At 42.9% G+C, this 20,317-nt stretch overlaps 1 protein-coding gene across 4 annotated transcripts in view; it reads right to left on the minus strand.

Annotated features, from left to right (window-relative positions):
• COLEC11 (collectin subfamily member 11) overlaps nucleotides 1-15,949 on the minus strand; it is an 81,126-nt gene extending 65,177 nt beyond the window's left edge. For 2 of the 4 annotated variants that reach the window (XM_073674198.1, XM_073674199.1), the window contains exon 1: nucleotides 15,767-15,949. The gene's annotated coding sequence lies outside the window, so the exon portion shown is untranslated. The remainder of the gene's footprint in view (nucleotides 1-15,766) is intronic. The other 2 variants (XM_073674197.1, XM_073674200.1) reach the window with 2 other exon arrangements.
• Nucleotides 15,950-20,317: the final 4,368 nt, after the last annotated feature.

Consider the following 20,317-nt stretch of genomic DNA (forward strand, 5'->3'; position numbering starts at 1 on the left):
GGTCCTTCAGTGTAGTGTACCGCGAGCTGCTGGCAGCCAGTACGGAGCGAAGCAAGACTCCGGGGGCCATCGGAAGGCAAGTATAGATTTATTTTTTTATTTTATACCATTCTTTAAGGTCACATTATATAAATCCATGCCGTTTGCTTGGAAAGCGCTTGTCAACCCGCATGCGGAAATGCATGTGAAGAACGCTTCACATCCGTATGTCCCTGGCAGGAAAAACGCATGTACAATCCGCATGCGTTTTTTCTGCCAAGGAGATGCAGAAACGCTCAGAAAAAATCCTGAGCATTTCTGCATTGTGGGCACATAGCCTTATGAGAAAAAAATGAACTTTTTAGAATTTTTTCAAATGGCTGCAATGAAACAAAGAGTGAAAAATTTAAAGGGGTCTGAATAATTTCCGTACCCACTGTAGGTCTGTGATCTCTCTGCCAAAATTATGGATAGCACACTCACCAAAAAATCTGATTTGTGAAAGAGCCCTTATTAACCGAGAAAGGGGATGGCAGGGGGCCCTTAACCAGTTATGGCTTTATTAATATAAAAAGTGAACTTTTTCTAATTCTCCGCCATTATAAACTATTCATGAAAAGTTCTGTTTCTCAATCACCTATAACAGGGGTCCTCAAACTACGGCCCGCGGGCCACATGCGGCCCGCGGAGGACTTTTATCCGGCCCGCCGGGCTATGGGCGGAGGAGAGGAGAGCGGTGTCAGCGCCCGCCCTTCTCCCTCGCTTCCTCAGGGCCCCGGCAGGCGGATACTTACCTCTCCCCGTGCCTCCGCAGATCCGCTGTCTTCCTGCTCTGCTCTTCCTGTGACGTCTCAGGTCAGAGGGCGCGGTGAAGTCTTTACACCGCGCCCTCCCGAGTGCTGTCACAGGCAGCGCAGAGCGGGACGACGACGCCGAGACGCTGGAGTCCAGACCAGAGTAGAGCAGCGGCAGCAAGTGTGAAGTGAGGTGAGTATTGGATTTTTTTTTTTTTTTAATGTATGGAGGCATAGGTCATTATATGGGGGGGGGTGACATCCTGCAAGGGGTATAATATGGGGGGGTGACATCCTGCATGGGGCATGATATGGGGGGTGACATCCTGCATGGGGCATTATATGGGGGGAAAGGGACATCCTGCATGGGGCATAATATGGGGGGGGGTGACATGCTGCATGTGGCATTATATGGGGGGGGTGACATGCTGCATGTGGCATTATATGGGGGGTGACATGCTGCATGGGGCATTATATGGGGGGGTGACATGCTGCATGGGGCATTATATGGGGGGAAAGGGACATCCTGCATGGGGCATAATATGGGGGGTGACATGCTGCATGGGGCATAATATGGGAGGAGTGACATGCTGCATGGGGCATTATATGGGAGGTGGCATCCAGCATGGGGCATTATAAGGGGGGAACAGCCTGCATGGGGCATTATAAGGGGTGGAACAGCCTGCATATGGCATTATAAGGGGGAAACAGCCTGCCTATTGAGGACCTATACTGCCTATTGGGGATCTATGCTGCCTATTGGGAACATTTACCTGCCCATTGAGGACCTATGCTGCCTAATGGGGGTATTTACCTGCCTATTGGGGACATTTACCTGCCCATTGAGGACCTATGCTGCCTAATGGGGGTATTTACCTGCCTATTGGGGATATTTACCTGCCTATTGGGGACATTTACCTGCCTATTGGGGACATTTACCTGCCTATTGGGGACCTATGCTGCCTATTGGGTACATTTACCTGCCTATTGGGGACCTATGCTGCCTATTGGGTACATTTACCTGCCTATTGAGGACCTATGCTGCCTATTGGGGATATTTACCTGCCTATTGGGGACATTTACCTGCCTATTGGGGATATTTACCTGCCTATTGAGGACCTATGCTGCCTATTGGGTACATTTACCTGCCTATTGGGGACCTATGTTGCCTATTGGGGACATTTACCTGCCTATTGGGGACCTATGCTGCCTATTGGGGATATTTACCTGCCTATTGGGGATATTTACCTGCCTATTGGGGACATTTACCTGCCTATTGGGGATATTTACCTGCCTATTGAGGACCTATGCTGCCTATTGGGGACATTTACCTGCCTATTGAGGACCTATGCTGCCTATTGGGGACATTTACCTGCCTATTGAGGACCTATGCTGCCTATTGGGTACAGTTACCTACCTATTGAAATACCGGTTGATTTAACTTTACTTGTTCTTCATTTTAAATATTGTATTTGTTCTTGTATTGTTTTTTACTTCATAATATGTGCAGTGTGCATAGGAATTTGTTCATAGTTTTTTTTAAAAACTATATTCCGGCCCTCCAATGGTCTGAGGGACGTGAACTGGCCCCCTGTTTAAAAAGTTTGAGGACCCCTGACCTATAAGGTCATAACTGATTGAGAGCCCATAGCTCAACCAACACAGCTGTCAGTAAGTGAAAGTGTATACATGTGTATACGGAGTATGAATGTACAATGCGTATATAACTGTCAGTGTGAGTGTGGGGCCTCTCGTTCAGTAAGGAGTGATACGGGTGTGGAGGATAGGGGACCCACAGTCACCCATAACTGATTGAGGGCTCCATCCTCCATATCACCCCTTACTGAAGAAGCCCCCCTCACTCACAGCTATACACATTATACATAAGTGTAAGTGCTCATACATAGTGTACACATAATAAATATACACACAGAAAACCTTACTTTACAGCTGAGTTACTGAGTGCAGGTAAAAAGGCTTCACTCAGTGTATCTGCAGCCTGCAAACCCCTTCCATCTCTCTGCCTTTACAACAAGGAAGACAGAGATTTGTGTGTGAGGGGGAAGGAAGGAGGTGTTAGGCTGCGTGCACACGATGCGTTTTTCATGCGTTTATGCTGCGGAATTTCCACAGCGGAAACGCATCAAAAACGCATGGTAATCCGCACCCCATGGTCCCCAATGGCATTCCGCAATGTCAATGCACATGCTGTGGATTTTTCCGCAGCGTTTCTGCAGCGCTCATAAATCTGCAGCATGTTCATTAATTTTGCGGAAGCGCAGCGGAAGCGCCGCCATTGACTTGCATTGAGACGCATAGAATCCGTGTCTCTACATTTATACAAGCGGATTATATGCGGTTCAATTTGCGTATGGTACCCAGTTCTGGAGGAGAGGAGACTCTCATCCAGACCTGGGTACCATTGTACCTGTGAAAAAAAGAATAAAATAATAAATAAAGTTTATATTCACCTGTCCGGCGGCCCCTGCAGCACTTCTCCTTCCAGGACCTGAGATGACGTCGCGGTCATGTGAATGCAGGCTGTCTCGCGAGAGCCCGGCAAGCCAGGAAGGAACCAGGAAGGAGCGCGACAGCACAAGCGGCGGGGGATCGGAGGTAAGTATAGCTTTTATTTTTTTATTTTTACGGTCACACTATATAAATCCATGCCGTTTGCATGGATTTATACAGTGTGACCTAGTTGCCAAGCACTTTCCAAGTGATGCTATCGCCTGGAAAGTGCTTGTCAGTCCGCATGCGGAAACACATGCGTTAACGCATGTGGATACGCATGTGAATCCGCATGTATTCTGCAGGAAAAACGCATGAACAATCTGCATGCGTTTTTTCTGCCAGGGAAATTCAGAAATGCTGCAGAAATTTTCTGCATCGTAGGCACATAGCCTTAAGGTGGCACAGCAAATTTTATTAAGGTCGTACTGCAAAACTTAATGTAGATGCCAGAACTACCTTAAATGATGCTTCAGACTTCATTTGAAGTGTCTCTGCTCCAAACATACAGAATGGGGGAGAAAATGAGAAAACCCTGCTGTAATAGCAAAATCTAATGCTAACACCACAAACCACCAAGCACATGGGAAACAGCAATAAACAGCAAAGGACTGAGCAGGGAGGAGGATTATATAGCCCACCTAAAGATCAGGTGCTGACTACCTCCCAATCATCCCCAGACAGCCCCTCCCTGCTATCTTCAACAGCAGCCTGGACAAAATCCCATCATTCCTTATTGCCAAACAAAACAGCATCCTGCATTGCTTGGCAATCAGGGAAGACAGCGTCCCATTTTCCCTGGGCGAAGAAATCAGTGAGGGATACGGTGTCCCATGTCCTCACACATCCCACAATACCAGAATTTGACACTCCACAAGACTGGGACAATTTCCCTGCAAGCGTGGTAACTCCACTTCCCGGGTCGGGGCAATGGGGGCACTTGCGACCTGAGTAGCACCGTACCGGACCCGTTCCATTACCAGGTGGGAGCACAGAACCACGATTCGTAACAGGTCCTGCTTGGTTGTCTGCCTTCTTTCCCTATACCTTTTTGAGCCCCTGATGAGTTGGCCAAAAAGGCTAACCCAACACATAGTAATAATAATCTAAGGAATCATAGGGGCAGTGTAGTATACAGGTTCCTGCATGGGGTCACTCTTCTTTGAGCCATATGTTGTAAATTGATCAAGAGATAGATTTATCTAGGTACAACATGAGGAAACAAAACAATCACAAGATCCAAAATACAGTCACTGGCTCCTGAAGACCGGTAAGATGGTGTCCAGTTACTTGTATGGTATCTGTCCTGTAGAGGTTGTGAAGATGACTTGATCCATTATGGTCTTGCATTTTTTAGGTGTAATTTGGTGTAAAGCTGTGAATATTATATATGATTTTTATGAGTTTTTTTCATGGTTATAATTGAAGCCCCTGCACTTAACCGTAAAAAGCTTCTACACGTCACCATATTTTTCCCTGGAAGAAATACATTGCTTCTGGGAAAGAATACCTGATGGAATATGACATCTGTATTAGTGTTGAGCGAGCGTGTTCGTTTAAAGGGTACTAACAGATTGGGCTCGACTTCTCTGTTTGATCTGCCGCGGCTGCATGTGTCGCGGCTGTTAGACAGCTGTGACACATGCAGGGATTGCCTGTTTTTTTAGGCAATCTCTGCATGTGTCACAGCTGTCTAACAGTCACGACACATGCAGCCGTGACGGATCAAACAGAGAAGCCGAGCACGCCGAAACTACTTGGTGAGTATCCGATCGTGCTTGTTTATAGGGTTAAACAAGCACAATCACTCAACACCAATCTGTATAAATTTGTAGGCAGACAGACGTACAGTAGAAACTTATCGATTTCTGTGGGTGAGCCATAACAGATCCATACAACATACAGGTGCTTTTCACTAAATTAGAATATCATCAAAAAGTTAATTTATTTCAGTTCTTCAATACAAAAAGTGAAACTCGTATATTATATAGAGTCATTACAAACAGAGTGATTGTTAAAAAAAGGCCATTCAAAAATTTGGGGGAGATTCACAAGGCGTGGACTGCTGCTGGAGTCATTGCTTCAAGAGCCACCACACACAGATGTATCCAGGACATGGGCTACAAGTGTCTCATTCCTTGTGTCAAGCCACTCATGACCAATAGACAACACCAGAAGCGTCTTACCTGGGCCAAGGAGAAAAAGACCTGGACTGTTGCTCGGTGGTCCAAGGTGTTGTTTTCAGATGAAAGTAAATTTTGCATTTCATTTGGAAATCAAGGTCCCAGAGTCTGGAGGAAGAGTGGAGGGGCCACAATCCAAGCTGCTTGAGGTCTAGTGTGAAGTTTCCACAATCAGTGATGGTTTGGGTAGCCATGTCACCTGCTGGTGTAGGTCCACTGTGTTTTATCAAGACCAAAGTCAGCGCAACCGTCTACCAGGACATTTAAGAACACTTCATGCTTCCCTCTGCCGACAAGCTTTTTGGAGATGGACATTTCATTCTCCAGCAGGACTTGGCACCTGTCCACACTGCCAAAAGTACCAATACCTGGTTTAAAAACAACAGTATCACTGTGCTTGATTGGCCAGTAAACTCGCCTTACCTTAACCCCATAGAGAATGTATTGGGTATTGTCAAGAGGAAGATGAGACACCAGACCCAACAATGCAGATGAGCTGAAGGCTGCTATCAAAGCAACGTGGGCTTCCATAACACCTCAGCAGTGCCACAGGCTGATCGCCTCCATGCCACGCCACATTGATGCAGTAATTGATGCAAAAGGAGCCCCGACCAAGTAGTGAGTGCATTTACTGATCATACATTTCAGTAGGACAACATTTCAGATTTTAAAAACATTTTTCAAGCTGTTGTTATAAAGTATTCTAATTTACTGAGATAATGACTTTTGTGTTTTCATTGGTTGTAAGCCATAATCATCAACATTAACCCCTTAACAACATCTGATGTACTAATACGCGTCTGTGCCATGGGACTTAAGAGCCAGACCCGTATTAGTACGTCATGGCGATCGCGCGCGCACACAGGCTGTGCGGGCGCGATCGCCGCCGGGTGTCAGCTGATTGTCACAGCTGACACCCGATACTATGTGCAGGGAGCGGCAGCACATTAACCCCCGCGATGCTGAGATCGAAGTCGATCGCAGCATTGCGGGGGCAAGGGGAGGAGATCGCAGATACTCACCTCCTCTTCCGGCTTCCAGCGCTGTCTGCAAAGGCTTCCCGGGTGTTGCCATGACGACTCGATGTCGGGTCACCAGACAGCAGGAAGATTGTTTGGACATGCGCAGTGCATCTCCAAACAATCTTCTCCCTTTCCAGCGCTGACAGCCTGCATGGCACAGGGATGGTGCTGCATTCCTGTGCCATGCAGGCGATCAGAATAAAAAAAGTGAAAGTCCCACAGTGGGACAAAGTAAAAAAGTATATAAACTTTACCTCTATGACGGACTCCTTGCCAGAGACGGACTACACCTCAACAAACCCGGGAAACACACATTCGCCAGGAGACTCGCAACACTCATCAGGAGGGCGTTAAACTAGAAGAAGAGGGGATGGGAAGAAAAACGCCGGACACGAACATGAAACCAGAGAACATACTAATGAAAGATATGAAGTGCGACAAAGAAGGTCCAAGACAAGATACTTGGAAGGGAGGTAAGAAAATTTCTAATACAATCCACAGGGAGAAGATTGGAACAAAACAAAATCGTGTAAACTGCGTGCTAGCAAATGCCAGGAGCCTGACAAACAAGATGGATGAACTGGAAGCAGAAATATCTACAGGTAACTATGACATAGTGGGAATAACCGAGACATGGTTAGATGAAAGCTATGACTGGGCAGTTAACTTACAGGGTTACAGTCTGTTTAGAAGGGATCGAAGAAGTCGGAAAGGGGGTGGAGTCTGTCTATATGTAAAGACGTGTCTAAAGCCTACAATACGGGAGGATGTATGGGAGGGAAATGAGGAGGTCGAGTCCTTATGGGTGGAGATACATGGGGCAAAAAACAATAATAAAATTATCATAGGAGTCTGTTATAAACCACCAAATATAGCAGAAGCCACGGAAAGTCTATTAATGAGACAAATAGACGAAGTAGCAAAAAATAATGAGGTGCTTATTATGGGGGACTTCAACTACCCCGATATAGACTGGGAAACCGAAAGCTGTAGATCTCAGAAAGGAAACAGGTTTCTGTCAATTTTCAAAGACAATTATTTGTCATAACTTGTGCAGGAACCAACTAGAGGGACGGCCCTTTTAGACTTAATATTAACTAACAGGCCAGACAGAATAACTGAGATGAAGGTCGGGGGGCACCTGGGAAATAGTGACCACAACATTATACAATTCCACATGTGCTTCAGTAGGGTGCCCAGCAAGGGAGTCACAAAAACACTGAACTTCAGGAGGGCAAAGTTTGATCAGCTAAGAGATGCCCTTCACCTTATAGACTGGGATAGTATCTTTAGTAATAGGAGCACGGATAGAAAATGGGACATTTTCAAAACAGTCCTACATAGTCACTGTAGAAGGTACATACCTTAAGGGAATAAAAGGGCTAGGAATAGGAGGAAGCCAATGTGGCTAAATAAGGAAGTCAAGAGGGCAATGAAAAACAAAAAAAGGGCTTTCGGTAAACTTAAACAAGAAGGCAGCGAGGAAGCGCTAATATCTTATAGGGAAAAAAACAAAATCTGTAAGAAACAAATAAGAATAGCAAAAGAGGAGACAGAGAGACTAATTGCCAAGGAAAGTAAAACGAATCCCAAACTGTTCTTTAACTATATAAACAGTAAAAGGATTAAAACTGATGGCGTTGGCCCATTGAAAAATAACCTGGGTAAAATCATAGAGGGCGATGAGGGTAAAGCAAACCTACTCAATAGCTTCTTCTCCACTGTTTTCACAAAAGAAAACAATTTATCGGAGGAAATGCAGAGTGATAAAGTAAACCCTCCGCTAAATATCACCCACCTAACCCAGGAGGAAGTTCAGAAACGCCTAAATAATATCAAAATAGACAAGTCACCGGGCCCAGATGACATACACCCCCGGGTACTAAAAGAATTAAGTAATGTGATAGACAGGCCGCTGTATCTTATATTCAAGCACTCTTTATGGACAGGGACTGTCCCACTAGACTGGCGCCAAGCAAATGTGGTACCAATATTCAAAAAGGGGTCTAAAAGTGACCCTGCGAACTATAGACCAGTCAGCTTAACGTCTGTTGTGGGTAAATTGTTTGAAGGATTTCTTAGAGATGCTATTGTAGAATATCTTAATGATAATAACTGTCTAACTCCATATCAACATGGATTCATGAGGGATCGCTCCTGCCAAACAAACCTGATGGCCTTCTACGAGGAGGTGAGCTCACAGCTGGACCGGGGAGAGTCAGTGGATGCTGTACACCTTGACTTCTCCAAAGCGTTTGATACCGTGCCACACAAAAGGTTGGTATATAAAATGAGAATGCTTGGTCTGGGGGATAATGTGTGCAAGTGGGTAAATAGCTGGCTGAGTGATAGAAAGCAGAGGGTGGTTATCAATGGAGTAAGCTCAGGGTGTGTCAGGGTTACTAGCGGGGTGCCTCAAGGGTCTGTCTTGGGCCCTATATTATTTAATATATTTATTAATGATCTAGTGGAAGGGTTGCATAGTAAAATAGCAATATTTGCAGATGATACTAAACTTTGTAAAGTAGTTAATACAGATGAGGACAGGGCACAGCTACAGGAGGATTTAGATAAATTGGGGAGTTGGGCCAAAAAATGGCAAATGGGGTTCAATGCCGATAAATGTAAGGTCATGCACATGGGAAAGAAAAACAGCAGTCACCGATACATATTAAATGGGAAACCGTTGGGGAAATCTGACATGGAGAAGGACCTGGGCGTCTTGGTTAATAGCAAATTAAATTGGAGTGCCCAGTGTCAGGCAGCAGCTGCGAAGGCAAATAGAGTCATGGCATGCATCAGAAGAGGAATAGGGGCATATGATGAGAAGATTGTTCTTCCTCTGTATAAAGCGCTGGTAAGGCCGCACTTAGAATATTGTGCACAGTTCTGGGCTCCGGTGCTCAGGAAAGACATATTGGAGCTAGAGAGGGTACAAAGGAGGGCGACTAAGGTAATAAAGGGAATGGAGGGACTAGAATACCCAGAGAGGTTGTCAAAATTAGGCCTATTTACATTGGAAAAGAGAAGGCTTAGGGGAGACCTCATAAACATGTATAAATACATCAGGGGGCAGTACAGAGATCTCTCCCATGACCTGTTTATACCAAGGATGGTGACAAAGACGAGGGGGCACACTATGCGTCTGGAGGAAAGGAGGTTCCTGCACCAGCATAGAAGGGGATTCTTTACGGTCAGAGCCGTGAGACTCTGGAACTCTCTGGGAGAGGAAGTGGTGATGTCCAACTCACTTAAAGAGTTCAAGAGAGGCCTGGACGCCTTTCTTGAGAACAATAAAATTACATCTTATGCTTAGTTAATTAATCCAGGAATTTAATCTTACTGCCAGATTGGTGTCGGGAAGTGAATTTTTCCTCAATGATGTAAATTGGCCTATACCTCATGGTTTTTTGTTGCCTTCCCCTGGATCAACGCTGCGGAATAGCTGCAGTGCACAAGAAATAGGCTGAACTGGATGGACGCTTGTCTTTTTTCGGCCTTATAAACTATGTAACTATGTAACTATAAGAAAGTGGAAAAAAAAAAAAAAAAAAATTGCAAAAATATTAAAAAAAAAATAAAAAAAATAATCCACCAAAAATAAAAATATAATGTACCCATCAATAAATATTATTATAAAAAAAAACAAAAAAAAACAATAAAAGTACACATATTTGGTATCGCCGCGTCCGGAACAACCTGACCTATAAAACTGTCCCACTAGTTAACCCCTTCAGTGAACACGGTAAAAAAAAAAAAAAACGAAGCAAAAAACAATTCTTTATCACCATACTGCCAAACAAAAAATGGAATAACACGCGATCAAAAAGACAAATATAAATAAAAATGGTACCGCTGAAAACGTCATCTCGTCCCGCAAAAAAGCAAGCCGCCATACAGCTCCATCAGCCGAAAAATAAAAAAGTTATAGCTCTCAGAATAAAGCTATGCTAAAAAAAATTTTTTTCTATAAAATTGCTTTTATTATGTAAAAGTGCAAAACATAGAAAAACAATATAAATGTGGTACCGCTGTAAACATACTGACCCGAAGAATAAAGCTGCCTTATCAATTTTACCATATGCGGAACAGAATAAAAAAAAATAAAAAAAAACAATTCCTGAATTGTTGGTTTTTGTTTATTCTGCCTCCCAAAAATTGGAATAGAAAGCGATCAAAAAATGTCACGTGCCTGAAAATGGCACCAATAACAACGTCAACTCATCCCGCAAAAAATGAGCCGTCAAATGACTGTCTGCCAAAATCTGGAAAAATTATAGCTCTCAAAATATGGCGATGCAAAAACTAGATTTACAAAAAATGCGTCTTTTAGTGTGTGACAGCTGTCAGTCATAAAAACCCCATATGATTCTGGTATTGCTGTAATCACACCGACCCGAAGAATAAAGTCGTCTAATCACTTATACCGCACGAGGAACGGCGTCAAAAATAAACTCTTGGGTTAGGATTGGGCTAGGGTTAGGGCTGGGTTTGGGGTTGGGGTTGTGCTAGGGTTAGGGTTGTGCTAGGGTTAGGGTTGTGCTAGGGTTAGGGTTGTGCTACGGTTAGGGTTGTGCTACGGTTAGGGCTGGGGTTGGGGTTAGGGTTGGGATTTTTTTCAAAAGTAAGAAAAAAAGATGACGATATGGCGACTAGTGTTGAGCGCAAGTGCTCGCTACTTGAGTTTGCATTGGGTGCTCTGGTATGCATTGAGTATCGTGGGTATTTGAGTGACATGCTCGAGTCTCTGCCCCATATGCTTCGCGGCCAAAAAAACTTTACGGGGATTGCCTGCCATGCACGAGCGATCCCCGCATGTTTTTTTTTGGGTGTCTAATAACCGTGAAACATGCGGAGCAGGGACTTGAGCATGTCACTCAAGCACACACTGTACATGGTGCATACCTGAGTACCCGATGCCAACTCAAGTAGCGAGCACTTGCGCTCAAGACTAATGACAACTTATTGAATATGATGACCTAATGTAAACAAATTCTGTGTCGTACCTCTGGGTTCAAAATGTTCACTATACACCTTAATAAAATCCTTGAGGGGTATAGTTTCCAAAATGGGGTCACTTGTGGGGGAGCTCCACTGTTTAGGCACATCACGGGCTCTCCAAACGCGACATGGTGTCCGCTAACAAATTGAATGGAAAATCAGCTCAAATTGTTAGCGGACGCCATGTTGCGTTTGGAGAGCCCCTGCGTGCCCAAACAATGGAGCTCCCCCACAAGTGACCCCATTTTGGAAACTAGACCCCCCAAGGCACCAATCTAGATGCATAGTGAGCACTTGGAACCCCCAGGTGCTTCACAAATTGATTCATAAAAATGAAAAAGTGTTTTTTTTTTTCACTTTTTCATTTTTATGAATGAATTTGTGAAGCACCTGGGGGTTCCAAGTGCTCACTATGCATCTAGATAGGTGCCTTGGGGAGTCTAGTTTCCAAAATGGGGTCACTTGTGGGGGAGCTCCAATGTTTGGGCACACAGGGGCTCTCCAAATGCAACATGGTGTCCGCTAACAATTTGAGCCGACAATTTGTTAGCGGATACCATGTTGCATTTGGAGAGTCCCTCTGTGCCCAAACATTGGAGCTCCCCCACAAGTGACCCCATTTTGGAAACTAGACCCACCAAGGCACCTGTCTAGATGCATAGTGAGCACTTGGAACCCCCAGGTGCTTCACAAATTGATTCATAAAAATGAAAAAGTGTTTTTTTTTTCACTTTTTCATTTTTATGAATCTATTTGTGAAGCACCTGGGGGTTTCAAGTACTCACTATGCATCTAGATAGGTGCCTTGGGGAGTCTAGTTTACAAAATGGGGTCACTTGTGGGGGAGCTCCAATGTTTGGGCGCACAGGGGCTCTCCAAACGCAACATGGTGTCCGCTAACAATTTGAGCCGATTTTCCATTCAATTTGTTAGCGGATACCATGTTGCATTTGGAGAGTCCCTGTGTGCCCAAACATTGGAGCTCCCCCACAAGTGACCCCATTTTGGAAACTAGACCCCCCAAGGCACCTATCTAGATGCATAGTGAGCACTTGGAACCCCCAGGTGCTTCACAAATTGATTCATAAAAATGAAAAAGTATTTTTTTTTTTCACTTTTTCATTTTTATGAATCAATTTGTGAAGCACCTGGGGGTTCCAAGTGCTCACTATGCATCTAGATAGGTGCCTTGGGGGGTCTAGTTTCCAAAATGGGGTCACTTTTGGGGGAGCTCCAATGTTTGGGCACACAGGGGCTCTCCAAACACAACATGGCGTCCGCTAATTATTCAAGCAAATTTTGCAATCAAAAAGTCAAATGGCGCTCCTTCCCTTCCGAGCCCTGCCGTGCGCCCAAACAGTGTTTTTTCCCCACATATTGGGTATCTGCGTGCCCAGGGGAAATTGCACAACAAATTTTGGGGTCCATTTTTTCTTGTTACCCCTGTGAAAATAAAAAAATTGGGTCTAAAGTAACATTTTTGTGAAAAAAGTTAAATGTTCATTTTTTTCTTCCACATTCAAAAAATTCCTGTGAAGCACCTGAAGGGTTAATAAAGTTCTTGAATGTGGTTTTGAGCACCTTGAGGGGTGCAGTTTTTAGAATGGTGTCACTTTTGGGTATTTTCTGTCATAAAGACCTCTCAAAGTGACTTCAAATGTGATGTGGTCCCTAAAAAAATGGTTTTGTAAATTTTGTTGGAAAAATGAGAAATCGCTGGTCAACTTTTAACCCTTATAGCTCCCTAACAAAAAATAAATTTTGGTTCCAAAATTGTGCTGATGTAAAGTAGACATGTGGGAAATGTTATTTATTAACTCTTTTGTGTGACATATCTCTCTGATTTAAGGGCATAAAAATTAAAATTTTGAAAATTTCAAAATTTTCAGAATTTTCGCCAAATTTCCGTTTTTTTCACAAATAAACGCAAGTGATATCGAAGAAATTTTACCACAATCATGAAGTACAATATGTCATGAAAAAAGAATCTCAGAATCAGGGGGATCCGTTGAAGCGTTCCAGAGTAATTACCTCATAAATTGACAGTGGTCAGAATTGTAAAAAGTGGCCTGGTCATTAACGTGCAAACCACCCTCGGGGCTTAAGGGGTTAATAGCTATAAACACTTGAAATAGATCACTGTTTGTAATGACTCTATGTAATATATGAGTTTTACTTTTTGTATTGAAGAACTGAAATAAATTAACTTTTTGATGATATTCTAATTTTGTGAGAAGCACCTGTAGATCCATTTTAGCCTACGTAGTTGTACCTTGTCTGTAACATGGCTTAACCAGCTGAGTAATAAGCTCGCGATCAGTCAAGTATGGCTTCTTTTCTTAAAGTAAAACAATTTATGCTGTTTTTTTAAAAAAAAAAATTCCTGGCTGCAAAACCCCTTTAAGTAGAGATAGGAGGACTTCGATTCGCAGGACGCAGGTCCACCAGATCAGTAATCTGTGACCACTGGACAGAAGCCATACGAATCTCCTTACCACCCAACATCCCAGGCTCTTCCTTTGATTAGCTGGACTGGGGTGACGTTGAGCGTGCGTCATGATGCAATGATTAGCGCGGCTAATTAGAAGAAGAACCGAGAATTCCGGCGGTCACAGATTACTGAACTGGCTGATTGACCTGCAAATTAATTCTCCGATCGCTACAATTAATTGAGTGCTAATTATATTCATGGGCACATTTTCTACTTTTTTTTGTGCTGCAAGAAATTTTTCTGCTGTAGAAATACTAATTAGAAATTTTAACATTTAAACTAACCTAAAAGGTAATTTCGGTGAAATTCTGCATCCTGCAAACACAAGGAGAATAGAATGTCGTATCTTTTCCATCTGCTGCATAATAAACATTAGTAAGTGCACCCGCCACAATAGCTGCTCAGCTTTGTGAATATAAAAAAAGCATAAAAGCCTTTTGATATTAGGATAAATTAGGCTTTTTTTTGCATCTTGCATGTAACATCCATAAATAGTGGTTGTGTATAAGGCAGCATTCACAAGTGGCAGTATGTAGATATTTAGTATTTTCTGAATTCTACAATATAAAGAAAGTAATGGCCATATCCTATTTTCTGCTAAAAATGTGTAAGACCAAAAACATCTCAATTTTTCATTTTTTTTTTTTTTTTTTTTTTAAAAAGAAGAAAGAAACATGTCTGATTTTTTTGATAGAAGTTGCCAAACTTTGGCTAAGGCCGGGGTCACACGAGCATATAAAAAATAAAAAATCGGTCTGATTTGCATTAAGAAAAGTTTGACAATTTTTTCTCATTTGTAATCTGTGTGCAATCCTTTTTTTACTTAGCAGTTGATAATTTACAGGTTTCTATGTTACAGAATTGCAATCTATCTATAAAAATCCAATATTTTTCTTGCGGCTGAGAAAAAATCCGCAGCTCTGCACAGCCTCATTTATTAACATTGGTTGAAGTGGAATCCCCTTTTTTATCGGATTGCACCCGTCGGTCGTGTGAGCGAGCCCTAATGCAAACAACCAACATAAAATAATGGTGCATTTACAGGATTTTTTTTTTTTTTACTTAATGGTGCTGACTTGCCGCAATTGCTACATTTTTCACAAAAATTGCACCAAAAACTACTTCTATAAATATATCCAAACAAGTAGCCTCATATTAATGTCATATACAAACTGAAATCTAAGGAAATACTCCTTAGGCTCTTCTCACCCCCTCGTATCATAGTAGGTACAGTTGATTTGCGCCACTTTTAGAGCAATTTTTTTAAGCCAATGATATGAATGGATAGCAAATAAAGGGAAGAATAGAATATAAGTAAATTCTTCACTTTTTCTTTTAACCCCTTCCTAGTTTTTGTTTAAAAAAAACTGCACTAAAAAAAAAAGCCACCCAACATGTCTACGTTTTATAACTTTGACTCGTGACTTTCTATAGCTTTGATGTGAAGATCATTCTCTATGATTGTCAACTCTACAATTGTCACAAAAATTCTATCATGGGAGCCCACGACCTTAAACCAATTTTTCCCCGCAATTGCAACCAAAATGTTGGTCGTCTCTGTCTGGTACATATGTGCGAAGCATCAAGATATGGATCTGATTCTGGCTTCCAAGATTTATTGCTGCAATGATGGGAGCGATGATCATTGCTATGCATGTATTATTGCAGGTTGGAGGAAACAATTAAAATGAGATGACCTAAAAGCCTCATGTTTGAAAAGACGGAGAAATACAGGCAGAAGAAGTGAATTGAAAAAAAAAAAGAAAAGTTGAGCAAGTTTCCTACCTGATATTTCCCGTGAGGATTTGGGTCTGGAACTGTCCTCTGTCTCATAAGGCGTATGAACCTCATTGCTGCTGTTTACAGAAGGCTGACAGATCTTAATTGAAAAAGATGCTTTCAGCTCTGGAGCTCAAGGAGTCACAAGTGTTATCTGTAAACTGCTTCCCGTTTGAAACTTTTCAGCTGCTTTGCTGGATAATTAGGCAAAAAAAAGTGTGGGAACGAAGAGAATGGCCCATGATGTGACCCACTGCAGCTCATCTGTAAGGAGCAATGGGTTGTCGATGAAACGCAAGGTTTGGATGAGATCAGCACTGACTTCAATAAGACCCAGGCAGAGAAAGTGATAGAGCGGAGCCAATATTCTCCTTTATCGCAGCTCGTTATCTATCAAATACATTTGCGAAGATCAGGCCTGTTGTCCATCGTGATTGCAGAAAATGCTTTTAATGATAAAACCAGAACATAAACCAATAGTGACCTATTATTTATATAACTAGTCGGATTTATGAACAAAAGTTCTTTGCACATTTTGCAACTCTACATACCTTAGAATAGAAAACCCAAATTAGCTAATGAGGTGTAGATCAGCGTTCAGAAATTCTCGGATGGTCCATAAGAATATGACACTTTTTTTTCCCCTGTCCATAAAAAAAATGAAGGCGGCCAAATTTTTTTTTTAAGCTGAAGAAACAATTACAGTCAAAACTAGCTGTATACATTATCATTTTACTGTTTACAGTGAATGCAGCTGATGTCTTTATATCAGAATTATGGGCTGTAGATATGTATCACTGATAGTCATAATGATTTATTATGGTTTCCACTGTGTCAATAAAAAATATTGTCTGTCAGTGATTTTTTGAAAACATAAAAAGTCAAGTTGACAACCCTGGTGTAGATGCCTCCACTGCTCCTCTACACTCCTAGAATTCTGTGAATAGCAAACAGGTACCGATCCAGCTCACACTCCCCTCCAGAGGGTCATATGCAAAGTCTGCCTATGTATATTAACAATAGGAAATGCCGAACAAAGATGCCAGTCACATATCTAAAAGGAAAACTAAAAGTGCAGCTTGTGGAAAAAAGAAAAAAATCACAATATAAGGGTATGTGTACACGATGTCTTTTTCAGGCGGATTCCGCCTGAATATCACCTGAAAAAAGCACTAAAGACCCACCAAAAAGAATGAACATAATGCACTGCAATGTCAAAATGACTTGCTCTGCACATGTTCAGTGTTTTGTAACTTTTTTTAACCGCTTCAGGCTTCAAAAGCTGTGAAGCTGCTAGAAGAAGCAGTCGGTCAAGTCTTCTGGTAGTTTCAGCTTGGAAACCGCTGCTGAAATAAAAAAAAGCTCTGCTGGAAAATTAGGGTCGAGAGGTTGAAGGGTCACATTCAGATGTAGGAACGAGATAGCCCAACGCAGCAGCACAGATATCTGTAATCAGGGGCATATCTGGGGGAGGGCAGGTAGGGCATTTGCCCCGAGCACTTCCAGCAGGGGAGCATTGTCGGGCCGCCTGATGCGGCAGTCCAAGGTGTCTCCCCGGCGGCTGCATTTTACTACCCCGCGTAGTGGGAGTCGGCAGTTCTCTGAGCCGGAGAGTTCCCAGTGATCAATTGTACTCACGTCTTTCAGTCGAGAGCACAAATGAAGCCCTGACCGCTGGCGCTTCCAGATCAGGGCGACGTCAGCAGAGTGATCAGGTTATGTTATCATACTGCTCAAGTCACTCCTCGACGCTGCATAGGGGGCAGAAATTTGGAATGGTAAGTGCTCCAATGGAGCTGAAGACACCGAAGATTTATTGTAATTAGGGGAAAGGAGGAAGATATTTGTGGGCACAGTATGGGGAGCAAGGGGGGGGGGAGTGTATGCGGACACAGTATGAGGAGCAAACGGGGAAGAAGTTTTAGGACACAGTATTGGGAGCGAGAGGGGATGGGTGCAGACACAGTATGTGGTATGAGGGGGGATGAGTGCGGAAACAGTATGGAGAGCAGTGGGGGATGTGTCAGGAAACTATTGAGAGAATTAGTGTGAGGAGACAGTATGGGAAGAGAAAAATGTGAGGGCACAGAATAGAGACTGCGCAGTGTGGTATGGAGAAGGGGCAGCATGGGGGGACAGTGTGAGGCGACAGCAAGGAGGGTATAGTATGCCGAGGAGGGGGAGTGTGATTAGGGAGCACAGTATAGAAATTGGGCAGTACAGAGGATGTAGCATAGCTGGGAAGGACATGGTTAAATCCTAGCTCAGTAGCTCTTGACTAGATCCACCTGCAGGGTTTCTCTAAGAAGCAGGAAGTAGCTTCATGGAGTGGCAGTCTCCTGAGGTAGTGGAAGTCTGCTGAATGAAGCAGAGTCGAGTGTGCTGCTGGTGTGGCCAGCCAACATGTGAGCTGTAGATGGGAGAGAGACGTGGCCGAGACTCTCTGAATGGAGACAGCACTAAGCAATCTGTTTGTGAGCGCTGCAGAGAACCATGTGGAAGCTGCAGCCTGTTCAGTGTGAAATGTGCCCGGAGTTGAACACTTCTGTTTGGCATTGGAATCTGCTGGAGCTCAGGCTTCAGGGGCTACCACAACTAGTGGGATCGAGCCTCTTTAGTGTTTGAAGTCTGCTCTGGGAGAAAGGACTTTAACCTGTCCGGGTGAGCCCGCACTGACATGTGATCATGATTAAATGTACCGGCTGTGTACGGAGAACCGCAAGTATCAGTAGTTGCTATGGACAATAGCCATTTGGTTTGACCGAGCTGGGGCTAGCTCAGCCGTGTATGAGTAGCCAGCGTCTGTTCTGTTTAGTTAGTTAGAATGCTGCAAAAGTAAGAATGCTTTCAAATATAGACACGCAAATTGTTTATTTTTATTAATTAAAAAAGTGGAAAGGGAAAGAACAAAAGAGAAATCGAAACAAAATTTTTCCTTCAAGGGTGTGAATCGGTTATCAGACCTGACACACATGGCAAAGGGATTTAGAGAGACAATATGGATGACCCACAACCAAAAGGACTGTAGAGTATTGTTACACAGTGATTTATCTATTTTCTTCTTATACAAAGTTTATATTGTAGCTATATTAACTGCTTCAAGACCATCCAGAGACTTTAAAAGGGGTATTACCATCTTCAAGATCCTATCCCAATATGTAGTTGGTTTAATAATATTAGCAAATACCTCTGATTAGAAATATAGTATAGTTCTTCTGATTCACTGTCTCTTTTCTCGTGTGTAGGCATTGCAGGACCTTAGGTATCCATGGTTACGACCACTGATATAGTGACAGCTAATTGCTAGTGGTCATAATCATGGATACCTAAGGTCCTGCAATGCCTGCACATGAGAAAAGAAACATAGCTAATCAGAAAAACTATATTACATTTCTAATTGGAGGCATTTGCTAATATTATTATTATTACACCTACTGCATATTGGGATCGGATCTTGGAGATGGGAATACCTCTTTAACTGTCCAGGCGGTCCGACTCCTACTCTGCAATGATGTTCTAGGAGCGCTAGGAGTGATTGTGCTGCAGGATTGGGGATCCGGCTGTCTCTGACAGTCCCCATAGAGAAGGCAGAGACGGTTTATTAATATATGTGCCTTTGCGATTCGCTGCATAAACAGTGCTAAAGAAGAGCTGATAGCGCTTCCTCCTCCATACACACCAGTCATATGATCGCCATGTACGGGGAGCTAGTCATAGGAGACCCAGACAGCTCTGCCATGCATCCAGGAGACTGCATTTCCCTTGTAACTGTTGCCAATATACCAGCCCCAGTTACAGGGGAAATATGAGGAGTAAAAATATTTATTTCCTTATGGGGGGGCACAATGTGTAAAATAAATGAAGACATAAAATAACAGGTAAAAAATAAATAAAAATGCCACTGTCAATATAAAATTTATGTTACTATCCCCATCCCCGTACAAAAAAAAAAAATATGACAAGGACATAAAAATGAAGCCCCATGTATAACGTAAAAAGACACAAAAGTTACTTGAATATCTGAACGAGACAAAATTTTTACAGCTCTTTAAACCACATGTACGAACAAAACCTGAAAGTGTGCCTGGTGAGGAACAGGGGTAAATAGCACAGTCCTGAACTAGTTAATCTGCTGTTGTGTCACCTTTCTGGCCACTAGATGGCGGTGTCTGTTTTAATAGAATTTCCTTAAAACTAAAAATCATCCTGGAATATTCTTGAATTTTCAGCTCCCACTGTCCGTTTTCATAAACTCTGCTTTCTCATGCAGCAATATGGAGGATGGGATATATCACACACTAAAGAAGCGGTTCACACATTTTGGGTTTTTCAGCTTCACAATCTGCCGCAAAACCTAATCTCTGGCAGGTTTTGCTCGGTTTTTTTTCACTGTCCTTCTGTCTCTATTTATGCATGTACATAAAGTTCAGTGAAAAAAAAGAACCCCATTCTATTTTGTCATCGAAATCGCTGATGCAAATTTTGGTGCGTTTTTTTTTCACCACCCATTACTTCCTATGGGTGAAAAAACGCTGAAAGAAGTGACATGCTCTATTT

Source organism: Phyllobates terribilis, unplaced genomic scaffold, assembly GCF_046119375.1.
Source record: "Phyllobates terribilis strain yellow unplaced genomic scaffold, ASM4611937v1 Scaffold_3__8_contigs__length_932513732, whole genome shotgun sequence".
NCBI classification, from domain to species: domain Eukaryota; kingdom Metazoa; phylum Chordata; class Amphibia; order Anura; family Dendrobatidae; genus Phyllobates; species Phyllobates terribilis.